Source organism: Rhea pennata, chromosome 16 (genome assembly GCF_028389875.1).
Source record: "Rhea pennata isolate bPtePen1 chromosome 16, bPtePen1.pri, whole genome shotgun sequence".
Lineage (NCBI taxonomy): Eukaryota > Metazoa > Chordata > Aves > Rheiformes > Rheidae > Rhea > Rhea pennata.
Window position 1 is genome coordinate 6137613 of NC_084678.1, and position 20052 is coordinate 6157664.

General features: G+C 41.6%; 1 long non-coding RNA gene across 1 annotated transcript; it reads left to right on the forward strand.

The window, feature by feature from the left end:
* The first annotated feature begins 1780 nt into the window (after positions 1-1780).
* LOC134147791 (uncharacterized) lies at positions 1781-16813 on the forward strand. The gene is made up of 3 exons (XR_009960072.1): positions 1781-1941; positions 4284-4333; positions 16405-16813. It is a non-coding gene; the product is annotated as an uncharacterized LOC134147791 (long non-coding RNA).
* The last annotated feature ends 3239 nt before the right edge of the window (positions 16814-20052 follow it).

Sequence of the window (20052 nt, forward strand, 5' to 3'; positions counted from 1 at the left end):
AAATTAGGTATACTCTGTTTTAAAAATCAGGTCTCCTTATCTGTAAAGTGTTTAGAGTTCAGCCAGTGAAAGGTCCTACATGATAATAAACCACTGTTCATTCCTCTTTCCTTCCACATGTGTGTTTATTTCTGTTTGCTCCTCTTTCTTTTGCAGATGGCCAATAAATCTTGTCAGTGTTTTTTTGGCTTTACAGCCATTCTTCAATCATCCTTCTTTTTGCGTCTCCAGCGATGTGCGGATCTGATCGCTTGCTATTTCTGCTAAGCGTATTTCCTTTCCGCAATGCTTTGTCTAGTTTTGGGGGATTCTTTGGTGTGTAATAGATGGGACAAACTTGTAGTAGTCAAAAAATACCGTCATCCCCAGCGCATGAGAAGAATGCATCCTTTTTAATCACTGATAAAATATAATAGTTTGATGGGTGCTTCTTGTCAAAGTTGGAAGACTAACCAGTAGATTCCTGAGAAGCATTTTAATGTGTCTGTTAGATCAATTGGAATTGTATCGCAGGCCAGGGGAACAATGCTACACAGGCCCTTAAAGTGGAGTGAGCACAGATGACATTTTTATTCATTCCCAGCCAGATTGCTTGATATTGTGTCCTCTCTGTGAAAAACGACCCTCTGGCAACAGGCCACTGACTGCAAAAGAACTTGCCACGAACTTCCTGTTTGTCTCAGCATGAGCTGAGCATCACCAGACCTGCCAGACTGCTACCCTGAGGCTAGGAGTGCGAAAGCACCCGCTTTCTTTAATCAGCACCTCTCTGCCCTTTTTGATGGAAAATACTTGAGGGAGGAGGTGACAGTTCCTGACTGTTGAGATCTTTGGTGGCACCAGTGATGTCACTTTGCCCTCCGTGTAGTCAGAGCAGTAGCTCTGCCCACTGAGAATAACTGGCAAGCTTGGAGCAACCTAGGCATCTCCAAGCACAGATTTTTTTTAAGGCTTCCAATTCTTTGTTTCCCATCTCCTTTTTCCTTTCATGTGTCTGAAGTAAGATTTTCAAAACTCTCCAAGTGATTCAGAAGACAAACCCAATTAACTTCCAGTTGTACTTGGGCCGCCATAGCTAATGCAGTGAGGACTGACATAGCCAAAACCCTAAGGATTTCCCTGGGACTTTCCAAAGGGAGATTCCTCAGGCTCCGCAGTCTGTCTGGAATGGAGAGCTTCCATAAGATGACTAGGTACACTATGGGCAAGGTGACATGCTGAGCGGTGGGTTATATAGCAGCAGGGGTCTTGGTATTAAAACCAGCACAGTTTCAGGGTATTTACGGTATTATCCAGCAATCCATATCATAAATCATTTGCCAAGGTCCCTGGTGGAACTTTCTGGCCTAAAAGAGTGGTTTAAAATAGAGAGTGGAGGAAGGTTTTTCTTCTTCAAAAAAACACCAGTTTAACTATTAATTTTGTAGGATGCCCAGATTTGTTATGCGAGTTAAATAGTTTTCATTCCATCCATTCCATCCATCCTTTCTTCCAGTAGGAGCATGGTGAGATATACAACAGCCACGGCTGTGCACTAGGAGACATTGGATGGAAAAACTGGCTCTGGATTTCTGTTCTACCTGCTGGAACCGAATTCTCGTTGTGCCAACGTGGGTATAACTGAATAGTTAGGTTTTTCTGGGGTATGGACAATGTCTTTGCTTTCAGCTGCGATGCAGTATGACATGTACAGTAGGACCTGTCAGAATTCATGAAGTCAGTTCAATTTCAATGTTAATAAGTGCTTAATCAAGTCATTTGTTTCATCCAGGATGTCACAGCAGTGGATTGTGAAATGCTTGAAAATGGGAATCGTAGGACCATTATTTAATGCCAAGTGTTATCCACATCATGTCTGAAGCTCGAACATGCCAGAAGAGCATCCTTCACATTCTGCAGCTAATCTATGCAGGCTCTCAGGATTAATCGTGAGTTGGCTGGGTACGTACATGACTGCTCTCCGTATATACATGGTGTGATGATATATGCCATATTCAGTAGTTCATTCTCATATTGTGTTATTACCTATTTTCTGTGTGTAGTTCTTCTGCTTTAAAATAATACTGTGCACTGTTGGACCAATCGCCTCCTTTTTTTTTTTTTTTTTTTTTTTTTTTTTTTTTTTTTAACAAACTTGTTTCTATCTGCAGAAATGCAGGTATGGTACATACTCTCATCAATAATAAAAACGTACCTGAACGTGGTATGTGGGACATACGATGCTATACAGCTATGTCATTATGTAAAAAAAAATCTGCAGAGTGAAACATTGAAAAATTATTGTTATGTCTTATGGAACCATTTCCATTTTGTACTGTAGATTTTAAAAACTCTGGCACATAGGTGTACTTCTTGTGAACCAGACCCATAGTGGTATGCACTGTGCAGATACAGAAGAAAAGAGTCCAGGTCTTATCTGGGAAAAAATATTTTGGTTTGGCATTTTTCTGACAGTCTATCCTGAAATACTCGGCAAAGAAAGATAGAGAAGGGGAATTACAAGAAAGGGAGAAAGATTTAATTTTCTCCAAATTTTATTTTGTATTTCCAAAGGTTCAATCAAAATGAATCCTGCTTACTTCCAACCAGAGCATCAAAAATACTGAATGTTTTCAGGATTAACATTTTCTGTGAAAATATTTGTGTTGTCCTAAAAGCCATTTCTCACTGGACAATGTTTTACCTGAATTCAGTCCAAGATCTAATGAGTGTGGGAGCAATTAAAGTATCAGAAGCTGTAAGGTGTCTTGGGAGTGCAGGAGATGAAGAGGATGACAGCTTAAGCTACTGAAATGCCTGCTATCAGAAATATGAGTGTTTGGAAACCTCAGTTTCAGACAAAATGCTCCATTCACATATAGCAAGTTCCAAATACTGATCTTCTCCTCCCACCCACCCCACTAAACAAACAGAAATCTATGAAATACTCAAGTTTATATCTCCAGGAGGACAGAAACTGCTTTATTGCTATTTTAAAGTTTTTGGCAGGTGCTCAGTATTTATGAAAATAGGATCATAAAATTGCATAGACAGGTTCGTGGGGAAGGTGCTGTGGGAATCTTGAATATGACTGTCACAGTTTTCAAATTTTAAACTCCAAACTTGAACCAGGTTGTTTGTTCATTTACATGTATCATAGTGTAGATATTGTGAGTGGGGAAATTTTTAAATCAGTGAAATATTTATGTGTAGGGCTGGATCATTCCTTCATATTCTACAATCAGTTAAGTTGCTTTTGTTTAGTTCTTGTAACCACTACCCTTTTTTTAAAAAAAGAAAAAGCCTTTTAAATATTTTTCATTAACACATACTATTAAGTGGGTAAGTGCCCTAAGTATATTTTAATTTAATTTAGATTTAACAGCAACATTTTTCCCATGCTAATTAAATGCCAGTTTGTTATTAAGAAAATATTTATTGAAGTTGAACTCAGTGATAGATACATATCTATCACATCACTGTTAAATCTCATTAAATAGTGTTTTAATTGCAATTTGCTTTTAATTACTATTCATTAAGCATATTATTAAATCTGAATTGCATACTTATGAACGACGAGTTTGCCAATAAAAGTGGCTAAGGCTCTTAACTACTGCATTGCTTCTGGTTCCCATAATTTGAGGTGTGAAGGGTGGAAGTTTGACCTATTTGCATTACTGCTAACTGTGCCCTGCCTGCTTGTCTGCATATCCTGTCTTTATTAAATAGGATTAAGAGTATCCAAGCTAGTCAACAGATAAAAAGGGAAAATAAGGTTTGGAAAATGGTGACAAAACAGCTCTTTGGACAAGGAAGGAAGGAGTCAGCAGGGAGGGAGCTGAAGCAAAGAGGGAAAGAGGGAACAAAGGCAGAGAAAATGCAAGTTAAACAGGACATTGAAACCAATCGTTTAAGTTAAAAGAAGTAGAGGTTGGGGACTGGCTGCCTGAAGGATGCAGAGGGGTACAACTGCTGTGTTGCAGAACATTTTGTCTTTAAGTTATCATTGCAAGTCCAGTCAAGGCCGGTTGCTGGTACCACCTGACGACAGCCTGGTGGCTTTTCAGCAAAGTGAGCTGGTGGTCTCAGTCCATGTGATGCTGGCACAGCTGTTGGCATGGACAGCCTGGTCCCGGAGATCAGGACAGAAGCATACTGTCTGTTGGAGGTTGTGCTGTGTCAGTTCACAGATAATAATAATAAATATACGTATGTGTGTGTGTACATATATTATATACATATATAAATAAAAGCACACTACCTTTCATTTTTTTGTGATGCGTGACCTCTAATTTTTTTTTCAGAGTCAGTGTGGATCCTCTATAGAAATGCTGATCAGATGAACAGCCTAATGGTATGTATGAACTTGCTTTTCTCAAGAGTGGTACTTTTCTAAGAAGTAGTCCATGAACCTAAAGCAGACTGAAAAACCCCAATATAGGAGATTTTCCTTTCTAAGGATAATCAGTTTATATCTCAACAAAAAGACCTCTGAGCTACCTTATCATTTTCTGCCCCCCCCCCCCCTTTTTTTAAGCTCCAGAAAAGGAGAATTCTGGAGCCTTTCACCTGGAAATGGTGCCTTATTTTTGCCAGAAGGGAGGAAAGGCTCAGAAGAATGGTGTAAGGCTGCTCTTCTGAGGGACACAAGTTAAGCATAACCAGTTAGTGAACTGGAGAGGCATTCCCCAGGACGATGGAGGTGGGAGATGGGGAAAGGTAACAGACCAACAGCCTTAGTGCCTCCTGGAGTGTGACCTTGCCATCCTCCAGATGTTTGAGGACCAAGAAAAGATCTCTGCAAGTGTCTGACCCTGTCAGAGCACTAGGGGAGGAATTAATGGGGACAAGGGCCAATGGGCAATGCCCTAGGGGTGATAAAGACAGTGATGTATGTTGGAGTTTAAGATGATGTATCTTGGAGATGGCTGAAGTAGCCTGAGCTATTGCAGACTTTCCCATGGGCTCGGTATGGAAACGGAGTCAGGCTTTGTACGTTGGAGCACTCTTTGGCTCGGATTCTCCATGCACTGAGAATGGGTTTGTGCCAGGTTATCTCCATTGACTAATGGATTTTCTCCAATTCACAGTGCAGTTTAAATCAGATGCAGGACTTCTTTTCTACCCTTTTTCCATTTCATGAATCTCTTTCAAAACCTTCTGTACCAGATGTTACAATGGTAAACAAATCATCCTGGCAAACCAAAGTATCTTCTCATATGTTAATGTCTGTGTCCCAGTAGGCAAGGTCCAAGCATCAGTGCCTCTATCTGCCTGTAGATCTTCTGCTCATAAAACATTAGTTATACAACATTTTTTTTGGCAGATGGTATCTTCCATGAAGAAGCCCTTTCCATTCCAGTACAACAGTGCTTTTATATGAACTCTTTCAGTCTGCTTTGAGCAACTCTTTTGCACAATGATTCATTATGCTATCTTGCTTCTTGATATGCTGAATCATTGGAGGATATTTTGCCAGCTTTTCTATATGCCAACAAAAACTTGATCATATTTCAAAGATAGGGAACGCTGCAGAAATCACTGCAGCACAGTGAGCCTCAACATTTGGCTGAGAGAAGTTCTCAGCAGGCTTTAAACTTCTCCACATGGGTGGGGAAGTTATCTTTCGGCTCCCGCTCGCCATGGATGGCTGCAGGAAATTGCACATGGGTTCCACTTGTCATTAGAAAGCTGCAGAAGGCCCAAGAGGCTCCTGCTCCCTCTAAACTGATGGCAATCAACTATTTTTTGCACTGTGTCACCCTAACCAAGAGAAAAATAAATGAATCTATCTATCCAAAAGCACAACCTTCATTCAAAGGCTTTACCTAGCAGAAACAGAGAATTGTGAAAAAGACTCGAGGAGTATCTGTGTTGCCACGTTGGGGGGCTGCACTGGGGGTTGTGCATCGGTACAGACTTCTCCCAGTGTTCCTCCATGGCCCCTGGGTACTCTGGTTGTTACACAGAGCTGCTTGTTTTTTGTAACTCAGGGGCCTAGTAGTGATTTCTAACTTCTGTTTTAAAAATGAATTTACTTTTTGTGAGTCCTCTGTAGTATTGGCCCTTTGCAGTTGCAAAAGACACTTGGCCATTCTGGAATTCTTTCTGATTTCTTTTTGTTAAGAGTTTTTAATTGTAAATATTTGTCTGCTCACAAATAATTCAGAATTAACTGAGTGTATTCATAGCTGTTCTGATAAGATTTTGGCCTGAAAGGAATACATTACTCTGCTTGAATACAAGCTTTTTAAAGAAATACTGTTGTATTTTTAAAATATGTTCTCTGGATACTTTGTTGTATTCCCAATGTGCTTCAGTTATGTAGCACAGCATGGTGGTATGTACATTATGTACTTTGTGGCAAACATTTGAAAGGCCCTTGTTTTTCCTACAAGGAGATTAACTCTGAATCGCAAGGGAAAATTTTAGGTACCCTGAAAGACCTTAAGGGTACATGTGCTCGTGTGATTTTTAAGTGTAATTATCGCACTCATTGCATTGCATGTACAAAAGTATGCAGTATTTTTGATGTCATTACCTGACTGGGAATTTTATGAGACAGGCAGTTCTAATGACTTTTTTGCTTACTGCACGCATAAATTCTGTAAGAATCTGTCCATCTGCACTTAGGCTTTGATGTGCAATATAATAAATATCAGATTTTAAAGAGCAGCATGCACATATTTGTCTGACATGTATATGTATAGACAAGGTCAAGGAACTTACTGTAAGTGTTTTTATTCAAGGTCCTGTGTATGTGAAACATTCTTCATATGGAAGCTGTAATTACCATAACATTTATATCTGTGCTTTGGTATTGCCTTTAGATACATCTGTCAGTTCACTGTCTCTCAGCCTTAGTTAAGGGTCCTGCATTATTTTTCAATGCAATGCATTTTTGCAAAGTATTTATTTGTTTGCATCTTTATTCCTCGTGCTACAAGCTGTACATCACTTTGTCTCACCACCTACTCTCATGCCCAAATGATTTTGCAGGGCTGCCCTGTCAAAGAAATGGGTCAGACAAGTTACAAGAACTGTAGTTTGGTTGGATGAGGATCCACCTAGCAACACCACCACACTAATGCTGGATTGGGAAATTTGCCCTACAGGAGTTTGTCTTGATTAAAGGCTTTAGCCTGTCTTTGCAAGACAAACACAGGAGCCCCCATGCTGCTCGCTGAAATTTACAGCGTATTTTCTTTTTACTCAAGCATATTGAAGCAGAACAGAAGAAAGGATCAAAGGTACCGTAATGTTTCTATAAACAAGTACTACTTAGTATTTTTTTTTTATCTTGGGTTTATTTTTTTCCAAACAAGTCTTCTAGGCACATTAGGCTCAAATTTCTTTTTATTGCCAAATCACCAGCTGGCAACAAAATCACATGTCTATGTAAGTAAAGTAGATGAGAAGCTGAACAGGAGATTGAGAGATGATTCAAGGAGTTATATTGGCTGCTACACCTTAAAAAATGACTGCTTTATCTGTCTATTCAGCAATGTCCTATACAGACCCCCTTTTCAGCACAAAGTACAAAATAACCCCAAGCTGAGATTTTAGTCTGTGGTTTTCCTCCCTTCTAGTGAATTTACAGGAATACAGATAATTCTCTGGGACTATAACCCAGAACTTCATTTTTTGTTTGCTCATCAAGTGATGAGTAATCCACTCCCTGTTACTCAAATATAGGTGTAACTCTTATGATGACTGATACTATTATGAGACATTTTCACTTTGAGGGGCAGATCATCCTTCCTTTGAAGGTAATGCAATTTTGCAATTGTCTTGAGGGCCCTGTTACTGTCTTTTTGGTATGTTTGGATTCAGTTGGCAATGAAACCTCAAAATTGATTGATTTATTTTTAAGATGAATGTTGCTATTCCTTCTCCGTTTTTAGACTGAAGTGGCACAGTCACCTCAATCTGTAACCTTAAACTACATTTCTTGTAACTTAAAAAAAAGGAGAAAAGGAGCCTGTCCACTTTTATTTGATGGAAGTATCAGAAGGTAAATAATCATCTTCTTACATCTAAAGTAAGATGAACAAAAGCATCTGTTCAGACCTGGGTGATTATGAGACAGAGATTTCCCTATCCATTACGCAAAATGGGTTCCTTTTGACTGTGCTTATACTTCTTTTAGGTCTTTGTTGAAAGTTTTGCGTAAGTATTGAAGAAAAGGATATTTAGTTATATTTGTCTGTTTGAAAATCTCTAATCCAGGGGAGATGTTGCTAAGGAGAAGGGAGTGACAGGGTTGCCTTTGTCAGAGTGGTGGCACAGCAACCTTGTAGCAGCTAGTCAGGATGTGGTTGCGGGGGCAATTTTGCCCTCTATCAATAAATTCTGCAAGAGGTTAATTAATGAGTGGGGGATGAACTCCATTATTGGTAAGGTGGAGGACAGAAATGGAAGGGGTTAAACATAAACAGGCTTTATTTCTTGCTTATACTTTTTAATCTTTGCTTCCTCCCTAACATCCTCTTTTTGGGAGATTGCGGTTCCAACTGACTACTTAAAGCTCTTGTCCCTACCACAAGACATGGTTTTCTCTCCGGGGACATAGTTCTTTTGTTTCCTCCCCGCGTTTCCCTTTAATCCCTTGGCTGTAATGTGGAGGTGAGGTGCTTCAGTTTGGGAAGGATCAGTGCGTGCTCACCAGCTGCATTTTTCCCAAAGCAAACAGAACAGAGAATACTTTCTACCCCACTCCAACTCATCTGCGTAGAAAGATAAACTGGGAGTTAACAAGGGTTAGGTTTATGACAGGGAAGGAAGACTGCTAATGACCATTATCTATGCCACAGGTTTAACTTCATTACTTTCGCATTAAGTTCTTAATGCCCAAAGCAATAAGCAAACTGAGTCCTGTTGAACTGTAGTAACCTAATCTTCTCTCCAAATGAAATAGAGGGGAAAGCAGAGCCATTTGACTTGGCCTTTTCTTCATCTTTTCTTTTCCCATCCTCCATTCACATATTAGGCATGATGTGAGTTTCCCTCCCTTCTCACAGCCTTTTCTTTTTTTTCTTCTCTTCCTTCCTGGATTTTACTGGCTATTCAAAGCTGTATTTGATGCAGGGTTTACTTTGATCAGAGGTGGATTTAGGCCACCAAAACTGAGTGAGTCGTGGCTTTGTGGGTCCCAGTAAGTCAGAGTTCAAATCTACAGGAACATATTTACTGGGTGTTTTGAAATGTGATCACACTTTTGCAAGGAGAGTGGAAGATGATCTTGGGCAGTTCTGCCTGATTGTAACTTGTAGGCATACACCAGCCTTGGTCCCAACCACACATTGCTCTTCTGTGTGTTTTCTAGTTAAAACCTCTGCTGACATGTATGACCTCAAACTTGCATCCCTACATGTGTAAACAGTTCAGGTGTAGTGAGCAATAAGCAAATACCAACACAGAACTAACTGTTCTATGATTCAAATGACTCAAAATCTATGATTTTGAGTGAGATCGTCATTCCTGTTGTTTCTGCCCTTTTCCTTCTCGCCTTCAACTTTATCAACCAAAAAATAATGAAATACCCTCTTCTGGTGTGACCTTGAGACTTTTGTTCTATACCCAGAGAAGGAAAAGCCATAAAGTCAGAAGAGGAAGCACGAACAGATTTCAAAATAGCTGTGGGTGCCTGGACCGAAATCCTCAGCTTTTGACAAATGATGAAATCAACAGTGCATCGATTTTTGGGTTCCCCAACAGAACTAGAGGGAAAGAACCGGTGTTGGCTGGTAACTATTCAATGAGGAAGAAAAACAATTCTGCTTAAGAAGAAGGTGCCCAAAGTGATAAGTGCCTTAGAAAAAATGCTACATTAGATAGGTATAAGATAATATAAACTATGGAAAGTTAAGCAACAAAAGTGAAAACCTATGAAAAAAACCTATTAGCAATGCAATGTAATATATTACCATAATCCAATATTGTATGGTAACCTCCATATGAGAACCTTGCACTCTGAATAATAAGTGCCGAAGGCTGAACATTTATCTTATGACCTGTTCCCCGTTAAGAATGATCAGGGTTACCAGATATTCAGGATACTGAGAAAATTGTCCTTCTGTAATAATGTTTCCTGCCATGCAGGACAAAGGGTTTTAGTTTCCTTGCCCACTCTGCCTTGGAAAGGATATAGCAATGTTTATTTTCAGTAGCCAGGAAAGTATGGCTGGACTCTGGTCCATAAGTGTTGCAGCAAGGCTTCAAATATCAGACTGACAGCCATCAGCTGTTTTAACCAGTGCTATCTTCTCCCTGCAGACATGTCTGCTGTCTGACTGCTTGGCTTGATACTGAGGCCACACTTGCCTCTTGTATTGGTCTCAGAATCTTCTTCAAACTGCCAGGACCTTCAGGACTTTTCTCCCAAATGAAATTGTATTTTGAAATGAGGGGTTCAAGTGAACTTCAAGGCATTCAAGCTGCTGGGAATGCCACAGGTAAGGAGGAGTGATTTGTGAGTCCCACCTCAAATATGGGTACATACCAGCAAATGGTCTTTATTGAGTCCTTAGTACTGACTTAGGAGGAGGAGGAGAAGGATCAGCAAAGTGTTTGAGAAACTGGAAATCTAGAAAGCCTGCTTTTACAGGATGCTGGGCTTGGTCTGTGAAGTGCCTCCCTTCTGCGGAAGGGAAGGGAGCGTATTTTATCCCTGTGCTGGGCTCTTTAAGACTTGCGAACCCTAAAATTCAGATGTTTCCAACTTTGATAAGTTTCTGGCCTTTCCCACTTCTTACTTTCTTGGAGCTTTCTCCTATCAGTGAGGAGATTTTTGGTGTTGTTCAGCTTGCCTGGCAATCTCAGAGATCCCAAACTGAAAAGCTTCCACTATGATAAAATAACCTTCCTCTTCCACAAAAGAGTTCAGAAGAGGTACAACCTTTCTACATTCAGATTGCAACCTTCTTGCAGGCACTGGAAACAGCTTCAGTGGATGCCGAGTTGGGCACTTTGCCCTCAGGGCCTCCTGTTGAACAAACAAGCTGCCGCCATTCTGAAGTTCAGGGTGAAGAGGGCTTAGGGAGAAGCAACAGTATTTTCTAGGAGCCCTCAGCAGACCAATGGCACCTGTGCAGTGAACTGTGTCTGATGTGTCTTAGCCTGCAAAATTAAATTTTGTTCAGCTTAGGCATTTAATCACTGCAGATGTTCAGGAGATACTCTGTGAAGCATCACCTACTGGGGCCCTTTGGACAGATGCTGTTTGCTTTGACACTCCATCTGTCACTTAGAAATAATCACCGAAGCTTTAACTAGCAAAACCCTGCAGGGCTGGCATCAAGACATGGCATGCAAGAGGTTAAAAATAAGGTCAAGGTCAATGCATGCCATGTGTGCTGGAAGGTCAGTGAGTGATGATAACCAGTTCTTGCTTTCTACACTTTTTGGCGGAGTGCTGTACGTATCATTACCAAAGGCTTTTGTTTTCCTTTTTGGAAAATCTTCTAATACCAATGATATTGGCCTCAGAGATCGTTAGAGCCCTTGCATTTGGAGCGTATCTTACAGATGAGCAAGATATAGCACCAAGTAATGGATATGGCTTAAAGGAAAGGAAAAATAGTCATTTCATTGCAGCAAGCAGAACTATGTAGTTTTACTATGGGAATGGGGTTCCATCAGGATCTAGCAAAAGACAGCCTAGTTGCTTAACTGAGCTCAGAGAGGTGTAATGTCTTTGAAAGACATTTTCTTTTATTTTGCCAGACTTCAGGATTTTGACCACATATCTCAAGAAGAGAAAGCACGGAGACAAACAACTAGTCCAGAAAGTATTTTATACCATGTTCGTAAACCCTGATGAGCCCTGACCACTGCAGGCCCTACTATGTCTGAATTGCATGTCCACACCGAGGCTCCCTGCCAATAGTTCTTGTTGCTGGGGTCAGACCGTGGTTCCCCTTTGCTGCTGTTCCCGACACTGTTAGTAACAAGGATTATAAAACCAAAAGGTACAACAAACAGTATGCTGTTGTATAACATTTAATTCTATATAAATCTAATATCAGATACCTCACAGAACTCTGATCATCAGCTATTGCCTTTATTAGCTCCACTTCTAATCTAAGAAGAAAAAACAAATTGGTCTGGTAGGCTGTAAACACTGTAAACTCAAGTTGACTGTGGATAGGTTTGTCCATTTCCGTGTTTTGAGTTTTTCTTCTGTTCATTTGTTTTCATCAAGCTCAGTATCAGAGAAGTGTATCATTCTGTTCATTGTTTTAAGACATTGGCATCATCAGGTTTATTTTTTGGAATCTGTTTTGTTCTCAGGTATACTGAAAACATTTGTTTCCCTGTTTGGAAGCTTTTATATGGGAATTTCTTAGGCATATTTTCTTGAAAAACGTCTTGCTCTGTTTGTATTTTGCAGGTTAGCATCAGCTCTGAGCACAGATTCCTCTGTTAAGAATCTTAATAGACTTTAGATTTACTGTATTTTATGTGCTGTTCTACTAACTTAATATTTTTGCTTGATCTTATTAGGCTTTTGCAATTTAATAGTGTGGATTAGTTATTTGACCAGTACTATCTTGAGGTATTCCTGTCAGTGAAACTTTTTTCTTTCAACTGATTTGGCTATAATAGTTTCACAAAGGTGAAAACTGACCTTTTCAAGGCATTAGATGTATAGCATTACAGTCTGAACTTTGATTTTGTTGCCTGCAACAGGTGTGATGGACTCTTAAGTAACTGTACTTATATTATGATGACTAAGTCAGTTGTGCGATGAGTTCTTCTTTTTGTCAAGGATAAACTAAAGGAATTTGCCCCATCACGGAGTCTTCTTACTCAAGTTAGTGGGTTACAGCCAAAATATTATTAATTTTTAGTGGAGTGATAGGATGTATTAGTAGAGAAAAATTACTAGCATGCATCTCTCATATGGGACACCCTCAGGCTAATAGATTGTTTTTTCATGCTACACCTCAAAACAACTATTTTTTTCCATCAATTGTCCTGCTTTCTAGCATGATTTTAGGGGATGTCAACTAATATGCCATTTTGTTATTTTATCAGGGTCACCAAGAAGGAAGCATTCAGGATAGCTTTTTTTGAGTTGTCAGTGACTGGGGAATAGGTAATACTATCTTTTCCACTCCTTTTCTTTCAAGACCTGGGCCATACCAAAATAGATGACAACCATTGATTTAAACATTCAGTTGTGGAAATCATTGTACCAACTTCAGTAATGCCAGCAAGGTCATATTAGTGCTCATAAATGACTAATTCTATTTCCTCTTTTTTATTACCCAAGCTCTTGTCATTAGTGTGTAGCTAATTAAATAATTTCTTTCTTCTTATCCTCCCTTTGTGTTTGATGCCTTCCTGAGTTCCTTAGTCTCCAGCGGAATTCCATCGAGGGCAGGGTTTGTCTGATCCTGCTGATGGTTGGGTGTCTCCTCAGCTCCCTGGAGTCCCTCCAAGTGAGAGCTGAGCGCACCATCATAAGAAGTTGCTGCTTCTCTGCCATGCCTGACTTGTGTCTAAACTGAGAGCTGAGAAAATGGAGATTAAAGGCTCCCTTGTGGCTTTTTGTTTGTCCTATTACACTCTTTTCTCTGTCTCTTATCTGTCCTTCTGAATCAGCAGATCATCATGCATTGCTTTTTTTTTTGTCTCTACCTCTGTTGAAAGATGTCTGGATTCAAAGGATGTGCCTTGCATCAGGAGATTGGTGAGGTTTGTTCAGGGTCCTTTTCGGAGCATCTTTTTTTCATGACGTACATTTCAATTTCTAGTTTGTATTACTACTTGTCCTTTACATATACTATGTTTCCTCCTTCATTGGAGGAAGAATATTTTTTCCTATTAAGTGAATCCGCATCCCAGGATTTAAATAGATTTGCAATTTTTCTTTCTTACCAGCACTAAATTCTCACAAAAATAACAGAAAAACAGGCCTATACACTGTCAAACTGACACACTCTCACAGTGTGATAACCCTTTTTCTGTCACCTGCCACATTTTTCATGTTCAGCCTACAGCTGTGAAACTTTTTTCTCCTTCTCTTCCAACGGCAAAGTCCAAAGAACACTCATCAGTTTGATGCCTGTCTCAATTTGCAGAACATCCTTGGATAGAAATAATGTTGAGAGAAGAGTCTTCCTGGAAGCAGTAGGAACCTTTCCTTGCCAGCTCCTCCAGTGGGTCTGAGCTAGTAACAGCCATGCTGTAAACTTCATTTAATTTGTATGGACCTGTTCCAGAGCCTTCTTACTGACTTCGGGGGGCACTGGATCAGGCTGTATGTTAGCTGCAGCAGTTCTTTATGACTCAGTATCACTGCTTTGGACCGGTCTTTGTCAGATCAGATTTTCCAGTGAAACATTCTGCAAGGAGAATGAGAAATGTTGTTCAGCTAGCTGCCTAAGAAAAATGTCTGATTTTTCACTTTTCTTTTTTCCACAAAGAATTTTCCCCTTCACCAGTAGAAACTTCTGGGTTTCAGACAGGACACTCCTGAGTGTCTTATAAAGACTTGAAAATACCTGCTGAAAAACATCTTTTTAACAACCAGTCCTGCTTATGTTTGAATTTTCTTTATAGCTCTTCCATCCATTTCCATGATGTTACCTAAAATGAGAGGAAACAGATTTTTCAGAAGTAAAATTTGCAGACCAAATTTCCAGTTAGTCTGCCGTGATAGCAGTTGCTATTGTATGACTCATTGACCTGTGACTAAGTAACTATAATAGTAGAATCATTTCAGCCTAACACTATAAAAATCAAAATTAAACCTCTGAATCTATAAAGCAGTATTTATTGCATTCTGAACATATACTTTATTAGAGTCTCCTGTCTTTGCATTGCTAAGCTAAAGTATATATTTACCCCTTTCCATATAAATGACTTCCAAAAGTTGCATTTTTGCTTGTATTTTTTCTGTTTTCAGAACTCAGACCTGAGTTTTTTGATCTGATGTGTGTTTCTTCTTGATTATTTTATGTGTGGAAATGATTGCAAGTGTGAAGTTGTTCTGTCCGTATAGTGTATCTACTGCTATTCTGACTTCATTCCGTATCTACTCCAGGGTTTTGGTTGCTCATCCATTCATCTTGCACTTAATGGTGTTTCATCTCAAGATTAATGGGATTTTCTCTTCGTACAGAGTAGCTTGTTGGTCACAGTTTTCTTCCAACCTTCTCCTAACAATTAGGGAGCTGTGCAGACCTACAGAAGGACTCCAGGCAGCAGGAGAAAAAGAGTATGTATGTGTGAGCACTGACAGAAGCAATCAAGTGCATAGTGAAGAACAGGAAACCGTGAATAGAAATGCTGAAGTATCTCTTAATATCCATCTGATTATCTTTCTCCTTAATGACAGGGAAAGATAGAAGGATGGATCTGAGCAAATATAGGTAGAGGTGGATCCTCTCAGTGGTCAGATCTCCACAGATCTTCACTGTCTTCATGAGAGCTATGAAAACTCCTGCTAGTCTCCCTAGAAACTTAGACTTTCACTCCTTTGATGGAGTTATGAATGAACAAGGAGAACTTGAGATGGAGTAGACTGACGTTACAGAGCACAGCGTGGCACACAGTGGTGAAGTCAGCACATCAGCAGAAGGAAATTCCCCCGTCTCGGTATTCAGAAAATGTAAAGAAGTAAATAATAAATTGTTGGCAGTTTGCAGTTTTGCTCATATCTGCTCCTCTTGTTGGTTTTCTTCCTCTTTGTTCTATAGTGGTGTTCTGAGGAATAATCAATTAATGCTTAGAAAGCAATTATAATGATTCCCACTTTACACATGAATAAACAGAATGTAGTTTAGGTGACTCAGTCACAATGATTTTCTCAGCCTGATAGGACGTGGACAGCAATAAAGAGCCTGGCTCAGCACTTGTGCTCTAATCGCTGTTTTACCAGGAAAGTTGGGACTGGAGATCAAACAGACAGAAGTGAGATATGAAGATCTCTGAATGTAAATTGCAGGGCACTGTGTGAAAAATAAAAAATAAACCATTCAGTTTATTCTGTAGTGATTTCACAAGTACCACATGGCAAAGGCATGATTTGCTTGAGGTTTCCCTGGGTGACTGAGAGTTGCACCAAGGAAAGGACCCAGGAGTTGTGACTGTAATGCTGTGCTGTGCGTAACCACAGACTCATCCTTCTTCCTTCTCAATATTTGATGCTTTAATATGTTACAGAGTACCTTATCATATCAGTGTGTACATAATCTTTTCTAATGTGTTCAGTCAGAAACATGATTAATGTAAAAATGTCCTTTTCATGTACATCATAGCTCATAATCTCTTGCTTTTATAGAAAAATTCCTCAATTCACACAATTGGTTTGGTTCTGTAATCGTTCATTGATGCTGTTCATAGTTTTCCGTATCTACTCTGTGACTTTAGTAGTATGTGATAGGAGAGGGTCACTTCTTCTCTTTTCTCTTCCAGCGATGAAGATGTTACAGCAATGCAAATCCAGGTCAGAGTGAATTTCTCCCTGTTCTGAGGCCATGTTGTTGTTATTTGAAAACTCACAGAGCCCACAGAACTGCAGAAGAACAAGCACAAGCCTTGCCTATCCTACTTCATCTCCAATCAGCCAAACAAGCAGGCTAGCTTTGGAGTCCTCCAGGGTCATTTTATTTTTAGGGCTGATGCCTGAAGCAGGAAGAAAACAGCATGATCTGTAGGTTCTGCTTTGAGCTTCCAGTGCTGGCAGCAAAAACCAACATATTTTGACATGCAAGCTGAGTTTAACCAATGGCAAAAAACATATACGCCAGTAAGTTGCCATATTTTGAGTGTTGCTATTCAGAACTACAGTACAGTTCCTTGTCTATCATAGATTTACTTTTGATCTTTTCAGTCTATACTTGACATTCCAGCTGTTTTTCTGTCTCTTTATTTAATTTCAGGCTTTTTCTCTCCATGCTTTTTCAGGGTTTTCATTTTTCCGTGTTTGTCTGAAATCCATCTTGGAGACACTTGTTGCCCTGTTTTCTGATCTGTCTTGAGCCTCTGCCAGCTGCTGCTGCCGCTGCCAGTGGATAAAATGACTGAGTCACCACTTTGTGAATTTTACGTTTGCTTGTGGGGTGGCAGAGCCAAGGCCATCATGAACAAATCAAGCAACCACAACAAAGGCCCAAAACACAAACACTGGGGCTTAACCTCAAAGCATATGCTGGAGCCCAATGAAGTGACAGCCAGCAGAATGCATACCAAAGCACCTCAAAGCATTGCTCAGTCTCAGGCCTCAATTAACCACATCAGAAGGATACACCTCACACAGCTCCAGATCAGGGGAGATGGTGGAGGGGAAAGGTAGCGTGACCAAAAGACCTTTTGCCTCCTCACAGAATGAGTTTATCAGAGCAGAGCAGCAAATGAGGGTGGGGGGAAGGAGAAGAAAAAAAAAACCTGCCAGCATACAGCAAAGCTTCAGTTGAACAAAGCAGCATTAAATGCAAGAGAAGGGAGAAGGTCCACCTGGTCAGGATGGCTTTGTTCTACAGTACCTTCTGTGGCTTTGGGTATAGACGGTTGTTTTGCCTTGCTTCATTCAGGGCAGGCTGATGGAGCAGCTCACGTCTCCAGACTAGCTCCCCTAAAGTAGTGGTGGAAAACTGCTCGAGAGCAGGACTTCCACCAGTGGGGCTTTGTTCTGTACTGTGTTTTGCGAGGTTGTCCCAGCACTGACTTCTCTCCTTGACTGCATCTTGTTGTTTCTCGTGCTTTCCAAAAGCCCTACTTGTTAGCCTGGAAAAAGAGAGTGTCTCTGGTTCACTTCCATACCTGAACAGCCAGAGACTGTTTGTACTCTTCCCACCTCCATCTGCTGGGCCTGGAGTTTGTCAGCAGATAATTTATTTGCTGTGTGCCAGCAGCGATTAACTGAACATGAGGTTTAGCCAGTGCTGAGATGCCGAAGTCGGTGGAAGTTTTCTTGATTAATTTTAGCTTGATCAGGTCGCTCCCATCCTACCAGCAGAGGTGTCTGGAAAACTAAAATAACCTGAGTATTGGGGCTCCACGGCCACCTTCAGATTTGGTCGCTTTTGTTGACTGAATATTTCATTAGCACTGGATAGAGGGTAGGTGGAAATGCACTCATCTGACCTGTGAGCAGAGAACGGGAGTGCATGCGCATGTTTAAATGTGCATGGCCTGCTTAGGGGTTAAAATAGCCCTATAAAAGAAGATTTTTCATTGTTTAGCCCCAATATGAAGGGGATGCAGGTTCCCATTTGCATTGTCCCCACAGCGTTTGTGTAATTAATGTATGTGGGGGTCCTCCCCTCCCCACTCGCCTCCGAGGTAAAAAATGACCTTGTCAAAACTTAGATTACAAAATCTTAGTTACTAAGCAATGGGGAGGGCCCCACTGGGATGGCATCCCGGCTCCTGAAATGGTATGTATAGTAAAAACTAATAAAACTGGTGTCAGAGGCTCTCAGGCTTCCACGTCCCCTGCTGGGTGACCCCCTGATCCCAATTTATTAGCTGAAGCCGGGGAAGCAGGCGAGCGGCTCTGGCTCCAGACTGGAGGCTCCAGGAGAAGGACTAAGGCACGCTCCGGAGCCGCGGCTCCGGAGCGGGAGCGAACGGGGGGAAGGAGGGGTGGAGGGGGCCGGTGGCAGGAGCCAGCTGAGCAGGAGGCGGAGGAGGAGGACTCGCACCGTGCTATCTCCCTACCTTGGCGTGCGGATGCTTCAGACGTGTCGGGGAGAAGGGGCAGGAAGGGGGTGGGAGAGCGCGGCTCGCAAGGCGGCGAGAAGCCACAGTTGTTTCGTTTCGTGGGCTGGCGGCGCGCTGCAGCGGGAGATCACCTTGTGCCGGCGACGGGCAGGTTCAGCAGCCGGGGGCTGCGGGTGGAGCGGCAGTGCCTGTGCCCCGGGGGCGGGGGGGTGCACGCGGCTCGCCGTGTTACTGCTCACCCCTGTATTTCCTCTTGGAACGCGGCAATTGCAGTGCAAGGGGAGTGTGATTTTTTTTTCTTTTCTTTTCTTTTTCTCCCTGTTGAAAACCTGCCAAGCAAAGCGGTGTTGGTGAGGGTGGCTCGCTGTGAGTAGCAGCGACAGCCTACGAAGCAGTCCCCTCTGTGCCGCTTCCCTCCCTGCTCTCCTGCCTCGCACGTGAAACCTCTTTTTTTTTTTTTTTTTTTTTCTCTCTGCTTTCGCAGGCTTTTGCCTCTGTTTTGTGCTGCTGATCTGTGCCCACATCGAGCCTTCGCAGGGGCAGGGAGCCTGACAATAACTCCCCGTGTTTAATGCCAGCCGTCGCGTTTGACGGGCCCTGGCTTCCCAAGGGCGATCGTGTCCGGAGAAGGTGATGCGCTTTTGCTGACGGCGCGACTGCGCAGTAAGGCAGCTGGTGAAGGCAGCGAGCAGAGGGAAGTCTGCAGCGGCAGAGGTGCCTGTCCCATCTGCCAAGCCTTCGGACGTGTGTCATTCGCTATTTGGAAACTGGGATCTGGGGGTGTCCTGAGGAGGGACAGGCCTCGCGTGTCTCCTAGCCGCGACCTTAATGCTTGTTTCTAAGAGGAGGACAAAAGGGCTGGCCCTTGGCTTTGGCTGCCGTTGCCTCGTGCCCTCTGGCTTGTACAAAAGAGGGTCGTGATTACAGTCCATCTTAGCTGGAGACATTTTCGAGAAATACCCCAGAGTGTAAAGCCAGCACAGATGACGAACCTGGGGAGTGGAACAGCATGTGCATGCAGGCAGAGTTTTCTTCCTCACACTACTGGGGTGCAGGTTGCAGTTCTATAAATCTGATTTTCCTGGTTCTATTTCTTTTTAAACCACTGCCAAGGTGATCAGTTAAAACAACCGTATCATTTCTGTTTTCAGTAGTCAAACACAGGAATTTTTAAGGGTTGTCTTAAAAAAAAAAAGTGTAACATACTGCTTGTCTCTCCCTCCTCAGCTGTGATCAGTGTGAGTCTGACAGCTGGCAGAGGTCTTTGGTCTTTGGTGTGAGTTTAAGATGTAGTTTCTTTCCTGGAACACTCTGCAATTAGAGAGCGCCTAAACCTGCCATCCGGACGTGGTTCAAGTGTTGCTGTTGGTATAACAGAGCCTGAAATGCCAGTGATGG